Source organism: Daphnia pulicaria, chromosome 1, assembly GCF_021234035.1.
Source record: "Daphnia pulicaria isolate SC F1-1A chromosome 1, SC_F0-13Bv2, whole genome shotgun sequence".
In the NCBI taxonomy this organism is placed as follows: domain Eukaryota; kingdom Metazoa; phylum Arthropoda; class Branchiopoda; order Diplostraca; family Daphniidae; genus Daphnia; species Daphnia pulicaria.
Window position 1 is genome coordinate 38,555,082 of NC_060913.1, and position 12,193 is coordinate 38,567,274.

A 12,193-nucleotide genomic window follows, 5' to 3' on the forward strand; every position below is an offset into this window, starting at 1 on the left:
ACTATCGAGTTGAGATTAGACAACACGACCACGGTAGCGTATGTGAATAAAGAAAGAGGAAATCGATAGGCATCTCTAAATAATTTAGCGCTAGATATTGCTCGGAGTTGAAAGGCGAGGAATATTGTTTATGAGAATTCCGCAGAGGAGTAGACTGGAGTGATTGGAGGTTACGTCCGGAGGTTTTTCAGGCTCTATCGATGTATACTAACGATGGGAACGATGGGCCCCTATCTGAAGATACATTATGGGTGGCAGTTAATGAAAAAATTCTTGGACGTCACGAGACGCGTGCTTATAATTTGGATGATGAGGGTGCAATATAATTTTCTGATGACGACGATGTAGTAAAATCTTTAGAGGACGAAGGTGTAATAGAATCTTTGAGTGGCGACGGTGCAACAGAATTTACAGATGACAATAATTTTCAAGATATGAACGTTGCATCTCCATCCAATCCATCACCTAGCAAATCCTTTAAGCCACTGTATAGTGTTGCTCAAAGAATGCAAGTGGATGATCAATAAGAAAGACAAATTAGATAAACCAATAATTCGTGATTTTCTTCTTCGTAGTGTGATCGCAAGACAATCACGAAGACATTATATTCACAGCAGTGTTTATAGTGAATTGAAGAAATTTTACACAACTAATGAGTAAATATTAATAGCAATTACATTTTACTTCTATCTTTAGTACTAATATTCCATCGTTCATTTTAGGATGCCGACTCTGGGAACTAATGTCCAAGTAACTATGCCACCCATTGGGTCAAGTGGAAGTGGTCTTGCGCGTAACAAGGACATAATTCATCCATTAAAGGATGAAAATAAAATTAAGTACATACCGATTGCTGGTATTTTATATCAGTCACGCAGTATAATTTGTTCAACAATGGATTCCGTAACGTTGGTGGCGTCCAAGATGTGTTCCATTTCATGCAAACCTTTAATTTTGGTAAATTTTATTTAAAAATTTTAAAAATTTCATTTCCAACAGTAATTTTAAATTTCAGATTTCAGATTGCATTTTTGAACGATTTTGAGAAGTTTTCTGGGTGAAGGTATCAGTTTTCTGGACGAGTCAAAGACATAGCTAATTTGCAGTCACTTCAATGTAGTTCTATCTATTTAGATGAAAACAAAATTAAAAACGGTAAAAAAGTCTATGATGAACATAGTCCTTTACATCGTCAATTCTTTCTCAATTAGTAATTTTGGTAAAATGAATTTAAAAATTTTTAAAAATTTCATTTCCAACAATAATTCTAAATTTTATTTTTTGGATTGAACTTTGAACAATTGTGAGAAGTTTTCGATAGCAAAAGCAAGCATACACTTTTTCCTTTATGCCTCGAGACTGTTTCCGGAGAAATAAGCAGTCATTCTGACTGGTTCCGATATGATGAAAATCTTCAATGAGAAAAGCAGGTATTAATGTAATGATTATAAATTAAGAAAAAGATTATAATTAGAAGTTGATGGAAACGATGTGATACCATTTTTATAGAATTTCCCATAGACTGATGAACTTCGCCTAAATTTCTATGCAAGATTATTTGTTCTTGGATTGGATGTTGAAACAAACAATTTAAACATGCATTCATGCATTCAAAATAGAATATAAATTCTTGACACAGAAGATAATAAAAATTGAATACTTTTTTCTTTAATACAAAATTAATTCGGTGTCTTTCTTCTAATGTGGTTCGAAGATTCAAAGAGACAAATACATGTTCCTTATATCAATAAAACGGTGAACGTGCCAGGTGACACGTAGAATTGTAGAAATGAACTCATTGAAACCCATGTGTTACTTACGTAAACAGATTGCAATTCAAATAGAAGAGGCACTGCCAGTGGTTACACGGAATAATTGCGTTGTATTTAGCTGTTCCATAAGCTGATATGTATGCATATCAAATTATAGTTGTAGCACATTTGGGTGTCATTTTTACTAGCGAGTTTTCAAGAAAAATGTTATTTTGTCCTGAAAAGTTTTTAGTCGCTGAAACTAGTCTACATCGTTTGGTAAAAATAATTTCGTGGTTAAAAATTAAATTTGCAATTTTCAATCGGCTCCACGTTTAACTAATATACATAGTTGAAAATTATGTTTGTAAATTTATATACTATGAATTGTCGTAGTGAGACACACTTAAATATCAACTTAGACATCCTCAACCCCTGTTATTGTTCCCCCTTCTCTTCTAGCTCGGCCAAGGTTATCCTCTTAGGGGATAACCTCTTCTCACTTTTTTGTTGAATTTCAAGGCCAAAAAATACGGTTAAACCTTGAAGGCATAATTTCCATGTTTAATGTTTTTTTAACCAATAAAAGCCTAGTTTCATTAATTAATTAAAACCGGGCAGAATTTTGGTCAGAAAATGGAGAATCTTGCAGCAAGTACCCTCCACGCCGATATGCCCAAATATTTAGTATGAATAGGAAAAGGGAAACAAGAAAAAATACGTCAATCAATTTGCATGACCCCCTTGAACCAAATCCATGTTTCTAAACTAATTTACTGTGTTTTATAACATCAAGTGTGTGCAGACGACTGACTGTATTCGGGCTCAGCATCAGGTCTACTTTGATCGGGTGACCTCTAGTGGTCAGATCTACAACATCTCCCCCTTCTTAGTTAACAAGTTAATACACACTGTAGGCAGCGTACGCACGCCGCAAGGTTCCCGAAGGGATTGGGGTGTAAATATAAGTCCACAATTTTAATTCAATTTTTACCGATTTCAATTTCACCGATAAAAATTAAATATACGACCAATATGCTCATCCTCTTTTCCTTCCAGCTCTTCTTCTTTGTCTTTTTCTCCATCACTTTCACTTTCAAATATTTCTTCAAACCATTCCTTGAGTGGTACCGGTAAGAAGTCATCTGATGAAGTTAGTAACTGATTGCAAGACAAAGAAAATTTAATTGATGATCGTTTTGGACTTATGTGATAAACATACCTCAATGACAGTGTCTTGATAGGCATCTGCTTGCAAAGGAGTTTGGAAACCCCAAACTTTGACACCCTTTAACCTGAGTATAGTTTTGCCCTTGACGAGAACTTGTTTGTAGTTTCCAAGCTGGCCAAGAATACATTGTACCTTATAAATGAAAACCTGTAAAACAATGAATTAATAGGTACATAAAAGAATAGCAACACAATTCAGAATACTTACACGCTTCCCTTCCAGCCCATCGTAAAGGACCATCTGTTGATTTACCTGAGGTACCGGGCAAGGAACAGTCTACGAAGAGGCCCAATGGCCCATGTCTGAAATGAATTAAATTACATATTACAAAAATAAAACATACTACTTTGAATTATTCTAGTATATGCCTACTATCTTCACCATAAGAATAATGGTTTCAATTTGATTGATGTGATGACGTCTTATGTACACTCGTCTTACACATCCCGCTCTCATGTTGCTCTCCGCAGCATATATCATTCCACTAGGGATATCTTACTATTCAGTCTACTCTTAGCTTACACATTGTACTGGTCGTCTCTCTACCACTCCTTAATTCCATTCATACATTTATACTTATTCATTCAACTAATCATTCAATCGGTTAGCATCATTACAATTGAAGGTTTTCAACTTCCAATCCAGTGCAGGGAAATTTGGAGCCAGATAGTTATCGCTGACAGCTTCACACTACATAATTGTATCAGTTAAAAAAAAGAAGTTAAAAATAGAAAGATAATAAGGAAAACTTTACCTTGGTGTATTTCTCAAAATTAATTTGGTATTTATCAGGCCTAATCCGTGAATACCGTTGTTCTGATTCGAGAACCTTGAAATTTGAGACGTCATACACTTTGTTGATTACTAAGCGTTATAGCCATAAATCTAAATTTTCTCGACAAATTGTAGCGCGAATTTGCCCCCTACCACCAAGAAAAACCAGCGAAAGAAAACTGATTTTTTTAGACGACACAGAGCCATGATTGCACACAATTAACGAGCTTGGATAGTCGAACTCTTTCAAGTTGAATATTTTATTGATTGACAAATTTACGCTTGGAAAAGTTTACGGGAATAGACAAAGACTCTTTAAACGCCTGTTTGGTCGGGGAAGGACAAGCAATGACTTTACCGACATATTTTCGTTTTCTTTCTAAGTTAGAGTTACTGACAACAAACATGATTTTCTTTTAGTTCAAATCCAAAAGAAATTTAACAAATAAGAAGAGGGGGGGGGGGTGACTCAATTCAATATGTCTAAGAAGAATGAGGCCTACCCTGTTTTCCGTCTTAAATAGACGGAAGTTTTACTTTTGGTCAGTCGAAAGGTTCAGAAAAAATGACCTTGCTGTTTACTTACCACATAGCAAAAACCATCGCATAATTAAGGAAAAAGAGAAGAAAAATATGCCAATGAATAAACCAAAAGATACATATTCGTATTTTTGTATCCCTTCTCAACCTCTCTTGGGTAAATCGGAGTTAAGTTAAACAAAACCAAACCTATTTGGTTCAAATCTTGATTCTGTTTCTTTTAAGATATCTAAGAATTTAATTCCGTTATTGCAAGTATGGAACCTCAATAGCTTAAATAACCAACACAGTGCGCTTAACATTAAAGAATTACATCAATAATAGCTCAAAAAATTTAAAAAAAAATCATTAAAAGAAACCTAGAGTCTAATCAAAATATTTTTTAATTGTTTTATTTCAATTGACTAATGGAATGAATCCAAGCAATGGTTGATTTTTCGATTCTTCACAGCCGGGACATTTCTTTCGTCACATTTTTGCGTGGCATATACTTACGGAAGTCTTCTTCTAACTTCATCAGAAGGAAAAGTCCTTCTAATGTGGGTACTCTAGACAAAATCACATAAATACATCCTGATTGTCCGCTTCGATGAATGGAAGAAAACGATCCAAGTATCACTGAATTAAAGTCTCTCCTTGAATTTTATAGCATGTATGCATAAGGGACGACACACAAGGCAGCTGTGTAACTCTGACTTTAAAACTTTGATTTGATTTGATTTGATTTATTTATAACGCGCATTATCCAAATTAAGTTCTAATGACGCGGAAAGTACAGTCAGGGTAAAAAGTCACAGAAAAAGCATAAGACACATCAATCGAAAAGGTGTTTGAATAAAAGAGAGCGAAACTTGGGGAATGTGGTGGCATTACGAAAAGCAAGAGGGAGTCGGTTCCAGATGGATGGAGCGACCTTTGCAAAAGATCGATCACCAAGATTAACATGGCGAGTGCGAGGAACGCGAAGTAGAGAAGATGAAGATGAGCGTAGGCTGCGTGAGTTTTCTAGAGGAATGATTAGACGAGACAGGTAAGAAGGTGCAGAGCCATGTAAACAGCGATAGGTCAGGGTGGCAATACGAAAAGTGATTCTGTCGTTAACACAGAGCCAATTAAGGGAGCGCAGATGGGAACGAATGCTGTCTCTCTTCCTCACACGAAGAATGAGACGAGCGGAAGCGTTTATCACGCGCTGCAGCTTAGAGAGCAAAGTGCTAGGAAGACCAACGAAGAGAGAACAGGCGCGGAAACTTTTACCGGACGACCCAAGCTTGCACGTAACGTTGCACTTGATTGGTATAACTGGAAAGCAACCGGTCGGCAAACTTGCAAACTGGGAAATGTCTTTTTGTTATTTTGAGCTGGGCGGGAGTACTTTAAGATTACGCATTTCACTTCGTCTGCATGAACTGAATGAACTTCATTTCCGTCTTCAAAGGAAATATTCTAATGTTAGCACTTGGAACCAATGCAAAGTCATTAAAAGTTTCGATGGTCCAGTTTGCTATTCCTTTGGTGACGTCCATATTCGTGTTGACCATATACGACGCACCGACTACGCACACTAAATCTTTAACAGTTTTCATTTTTGTTGCAGCACATCGAACTGCGTAGTCAATTTGTTCTGGCTGAATAGACTGGTGCTGTTCGTGCCACTTTTGACCGAATAAAAATTAAGCCTTGATTGCGCCATTCTAATTGCGATGGCTGGATTGAAGGGAAAAATGACAGAAATTGGGACTCGCAGTAACAAATTTCGTTAGTTCTCGTTAAATTGTCTGGCACTGCCGCAATCGTACCTGCCGTTGGCTGATTTTGGATGTTATCAGAGTGAGATTCGAGATAGCGACTATTGATGTCTTCGATGTCTTGTTTTGTCGGTTGGTTTATTCTCCGTCGCTGTTGGGATTCCGTCAATGAAGTATCTGTTTTTTGGTGGTTTTCTAGCAGCTCTTTTGTGTCCGTTGTTAATTTTAGCCATTTGTCACTTCCGCGCATCGATGACAGAGCGTTTTTATTGCTAGCATTTTCTGGCGAGTTGGCGGAGTGAAAAGACTGCTTCCAACCGGTGGTAACTGATAAAAGTCTCCACTGTATATCATATGAACTCCACCATAAGGTTTGCCTGGCCTGCCTTTCAGCTTTTGAAGTTAAGTATCGATAAGATCGTATCACTTTCACCATTCAAAATTGGTCGATGAACATCAAACCAATTTCTGACCAAGTAGCCATCATAGCTGGCGTCGGGTCTGAAGGTTTAATTGATTTTTGTAATCCTAAAGCAGAATGAATAGTGGATCCTCCAATCAAAACTGCCGCCACTACCGATACTGCAGTAATTACTGTCAAAGCTGTTGCTAGCCAATGACGAGAGAAGTCGAAAAACCATTGGATTACACGCGATATTCCTGTAGTCCATGATCCTCCCAAGTACATAATCAGCTGACTATCTTTTAGCAAAAGAATGTTGAGATGTTCTGTTATTGCAGTCGTCAAGTTTCTGCTGCTGGTAGTATGGAGTTGGCCTTTGTAACATGTTGTAGAAGCGCGGCACATGTCAACAGGAACGCTTGGTGTTGTTTGGCATTCAGAGGCCAATGTTGAGATTGTTCATTAAGTGTCAGGAAATTTGATTCCAATATTATTGGCCTTGTTCCATCACATGTTGTTACAGTATGGGTGGCCTCCCATGTATCCCCAGTCTTTTTTACATATCTCAAGGTTGTCCCATGACCCCCAACACATCCCAGACTAAACCAGGACGTCTTAAAGATGTTCGACTAGACCTACCCCGGGACACATACACCACGGTCAAAAAAGAACATCTTAAAGACGTCTAGTCAGGACTACCTTAGGCCAACGGAATTCGAGTACGGAAAAATGACGCGTCTTTTGGATGTCTTGCCAGGTCTACTGTAGGAAAAGGCGAATGGAAGACAACAACAATATTTATTAAGGATGTCCACGAAAAGACGAACTCGGTACGTAGCAATGGTACTAAAATAAGATGCCCATATGACGTCTGAGATCATACTATCTCGAGACAACTGTACAAGTAGAAAACAGGACCAGAAGAAGATGTCTCCCAGGATGTCTTTAAGGCGTCTCGACAAGGCGAACTTTAGCCAATTTTTCCTGTGTGTTTCAAGCGATTTCAAGACTAAAATATGGATTCCTACGGTCAACTTAAAGATGGCTTCTGGATACGCCATAAACGAATATATCAAGTGGTCTTCAAGATGGCTTGAAGATGTTCCGGACACAGTCGAAGTTACACCGGTAATTTTGAAATCGATATCGTGGCTGAAATACTTCTGAATGTCAAATTAAACTTTTTTTTTCAAAATAAACAAAAGAACAACTGAAACTGAAAACTTGTTGTTTTTTCAACGGTTAAACTACAAATGATTCCAGTGAGGCTGAACTAGGCAACCTAACTGCCTTACACAAAATGTCTCCAATGTTCCAACATTTAAAGTTAACTTTAAGTGAGGAAACAAAACAAATTCTTGGATTACAAACGAACAACAGAGATAGGAGTTAGTTTTCAATGCATCATGTTGGTTTTCAAATTTTTTTCCAATTACAACATTGTTATAAGGGCACTTAACTATGTCGTAAATCACAACAACGGACATGTCTTTAAGAAACCTACAGTTGTCGGCTTCTTCATTAGATTTCAAGTAACCAACTTTAGGAATTTTTACTGATCTGAATTGTATACCATGAATGTTTTCCAAGATGGGATAACTGTTGTATCTATCAAGAAATTCTATTTCGTTGCAGACGTCAATATTTCGGGTGACAAAACTTTGATTTTGGACTTCTTCTAATAGACGTTTAACAAGCTGTTGAAGAGACACCATCTTTTGCAACACACAACGGGACGGGATTAACAAACAATTGTTCAATATGCATTATCAACAGAGTATCCAAAATTCCCTTAGCAATGACAAATGGTAATATTTACCGGGTAATATACAGTCATGCTTGAAAGTTTCTGGAGCAGACAAATTGCTCTATATGTTTGTATTTTAAATCGACGGAAGGTATTCCGAAAAGCACACCTTTTCCCCTTTTTATATTTCTTTTGCGCTTCTTCATTCTCTTCCTCCCGTCCTTTCTCTCTTTCAACTTTCCCACCACAATCAACAAAAATTAGAGGTATAGTGTGCTTCGTCAGCTATACCTTTCGTCAAGTTTACTTAAAATTACATAGAGCAATTTGCCTGCTCCAGAAACTTTCAAGCATGAATGTAGTTTTTAGTGTTACCGCTGTTCTTGGTGTTTTCACTAGAGTTCTTGTCGATAGAGGAAGAGAAGAGTGGTACGCATGCAGAATTTTCAATAGCTGATCACACTTGGAAAAATAAATGTGATAATCCTATTCAATTCCTATTTTCAATTTTCCACGTTTCTAACTGTGTCCTGAGTGCAAGTTCACCAGCTGAAACATCTTGCAGACTTGGAACGTCAACATCTGATTCTTCTGCAGAAATGGATGGCGAGTTTTCAAGATCACTACCACTACTGTCTGGTACATCCTGATCAGAATAGTCATCCGATGAGAACATCGGCTTCTTTTTTTTAAGCAAAGGTATTTATATAATATCCCCGTAAATATGTACTTAAGATAATGTTTTTTCACCTCCAATGTAGATAACTGTTGAACTCGTGTTTCTGCTTGTGTGTCTGGGGCAATACCAATAACTTCAATAAAATCAAGCTGAGAGGAAGCCTAAGAACGTTCGACATCTGATTCAGACACTTCATTTGAATAATTGTCACGTTCACATCTAAATTGCAAGTATGGTGCATTTACCTGATTTTGCCTCCTTTTCGTTCTATCTGTCATTCCTCTCTGCGGTTGTTAAAAAAATTAAAGCGTAATTTAATTACAATTACAATAGAATTTCCATTATCATATACACGTACCTATAATAATAGTTTCAATTAACAAACGCACGTCAATAACAAACGAATTATCAATATATTGGTAAAAGAATACAAGACTTGATAATTCTACTACTGTCAGACGACATTTTCAAGATTATGGACGACAGGATGGGGAAAAAAAACAAGTGACGCAACAAAAGTGAGTCTCGATTCCCTAACCATTAAAAGAAATACGCCCCTTTTTCCAGACTAGTCAAATTTGAAATAGTAACTGGTGTTTAATCTTTCTGTGATCTAAAAAGCATTTCCTCTGTGCAATTTATCGTTTATATTTATATTTTCCGACTGCTGACGATAAAATGATTACCTTCTTTATCGTCAAATTACAAGAAGGAAGTGGAGGTAACGAATCATACCTAGCACTTGGTATAATGACTCATTGTGTTCTTTGCCATCAAAGAATATTCTCGAGTTGGCTGAGAACTGTGAGATGTTGAAAATGGCATGGGAACGGTATGAATGCAAATTTCTGTCGAGTCACGGTAATTTTTGTTAGTCATGTTGCAACTGTATTCTACTAATACATTTATTTATTTTTATAAGATACATTTCAAGAAGCCTTGAACAGAAAAGATGAGTGTTATACTTCGGATTCAGCAGGAGTATATTTTAGTGGCTCGAGGCATAATTTGAGATCGGAACGATCAAAAAGAATACAAACTCAACGACAAAGAAACCAGCAGGTTAAGCTTTTCTTACCCGCCTCCAACATCGTTTCTAACGAGAGAGTTGTCGATGAAATCGATACAATTGATACTGGTATTGGACACGTTCCTATAAAACCAAAAACAACAAGTAAGAAAAAATCCTCGTTACAAACTTCTATTCACGAAGATTTGGATTCCGGTATGGAAGAGAGTAACATATCCCAAATTATCAATGCTGGTCCGGTAACCCAGCAATCAACAACCACACACCGTTTTCGCTCAATTTCTGGTAATCTATGTTTGATTTTATTCGTTAATGTCTCGTTTTTCAATATTGGTTTTTTATGAGTTTTAGAGCCAAGCTTTCTATAAAGTACGCAGCTTGTAGAAATACCAACACGACGCCAGATGTCTCACGTAGGAGAACTAAGGTGTATTCTATTTTCCTCAAAGGAAATTGCGGATTCCTAATTTTGCATTTCAGCCTTAAACACTGTCTTCTGTTTATAGTGTGTTGTTTTTTTCTACCTCCCAGATTGTGAATTCCAGTTATGTGCTTCTTATTAATTGCTGAATGGAAAACTGCTTGATGGCAGTAGGCCTATTGTTTAAAGCAACAAAAGAAAACAAAGGAGAAAAATGGAGAACCGGAATGTGTGTATCAATTGTTAAATGTGGCTGAAATGCCAAGTCTTCGACACAGTGTGAGGGACTCTACTCCCAATTAAGTTAATATTCTGATTTTTAATCAAAAGAATCTTCAACATTAACTAAGTTTTAACTTACAGGAAGTCACAATTGTTACTTGCAGACATCATGTTAGTGAAAGTCAACCTAACATGCCAGACCAAGTAACGATACTTCATAATTTTAGAAAAAGTGCCCAGTAACAAAGTTTGTTTCCCATTTTTATTTGGTAGTCATGGATGTGTAAATGGCTAACGGCTAGTGGAATGGACATGTCCAGGCTGGGCATGCCATTTATATAATAGAAATGGGCTATTACTATTCTTAATATTATTATTATTCTTACTATTCAATTTAGGATAAGATCGTGTTTTCTGTCCAAGCTCAAGACGGAGACGTTTCAGTGAACGATTACAATCCTGCAATCGATTACTCGTTAGTCGGTAGGTCTTTTTCCCTAATTATTTCTACGAATACCAGTGATCAACTTTCTGTCAGATCCTAGAGGCAGTTTCTTGATTAATCCAACGACCAGTGAAGTGAAAATAGCCAAACTGATTGACCGTGACGTCGAAGACTTTGACTTCTACTTTTATCTAAGCATTACAGCAACCTGCTTGGTTGATGTAATTATATTAAATAAGATTTCGTGGGTCGGCTGTCACAAATGGACATCCTAGTCTTTGATCCTGATCTGGTAAATACTTCACTCTCATTTAACAATGGCCGAAAAATTTAATTGTTTGACTTCAACTTGTTATTAAACACAGAAAGACTCTGGCTCTTATGTCATGTCGATCGAAGGTTTGCCCCGAATTGAGTCCTAGCACAGGCCTTAATAATAATGGAACCTTTTCCCTAAGGATAGCATCTTCTGGTTTGTTAGACTACGAGGATGGCAATAAACGCAACGTCACCTTTACGGTATGTAAAGCCAACATTAATCTGCAAATTTACACATCACTTCAATTTTTATTATTAGGTTGTAGCAAAGGAATCGTTTTTCATTCAATTTTGAATTCCCCCCTTACGTCAAACTTCCCGAGGTAGAGTTAGCCATATGCTCGGGTGGGGGAGAATTTTTTGTTGGTTTTATGTATTTGTATCAGACGTATTCTTGCGTGCGTATCCGCCGCATATACTCGGTGTAGCTTGCATAGCGAAGATCATTTCATACTCTAATCACGAGGTCTTTCTGTTTCATTAAGTAGTAGAGACACCAGCTCCGATTCTCACCTTCATGGATAGCAAGCCACGAATATATCTGCACCCGAATCGAGCGACACCCACATGGATCGTCATCCGCAGAAGAACTTTATAATGAAGTGTAGCGGACAAAGAAAAAAGAACACAATTGAAAAAAAAATTATATGTTTCAAGGTGTCATTTCTGTATTTCAGTACCACAATACATTTCTTTTTAAAATTGAACAAAATGTTTGAATTGTTAAAGGGTTTCTTCTGTCTCGGTCATGTCTCCTCCGGAAGCGACAATAGAGTTCAATTTAGCTTTAAGCTGATTTATAACTCCTTTCCAGAAGAGAGGCTGACCACTCAAGCGCTCACATGTCCTTTCAATTAAATCCCATAACTTGTCTTCGTCTTCGG

At 37.1% G+C, this 12,193-nt stretch overlaps 1 long non-coding RNA gene across 2 annotated transcripts; it reads left to right on the forward strand.

The window, feature by feature from the left end:
• Window positions 1-10,433: 10,433 nt before the first annotated feature.
• LOC124329211 lies at window positions 10,434-11,980 on the forward strand. Of its 2 annotated transcripts, XR_006916598.1 has the most exons (7): window positions 10,434-10,627; window positions 10,688-10,750; window positions 10,820-11,029; window positions 11,085-11,283; window positions 11,357-11,510; window positions 11,569-11,632; window positions 11,798-11,980. It is a non-coding gene; the product is annotated as an uncharacterized LOC124329211 (long non-coding RNA). The 2 variants fall into 2 exon arrangements; XR_006916599.1 differs by lacking the exon at window positions 11,569-11,632.
• Window positions 11,981-12,193: the final 213 nt, after the last annotated feature.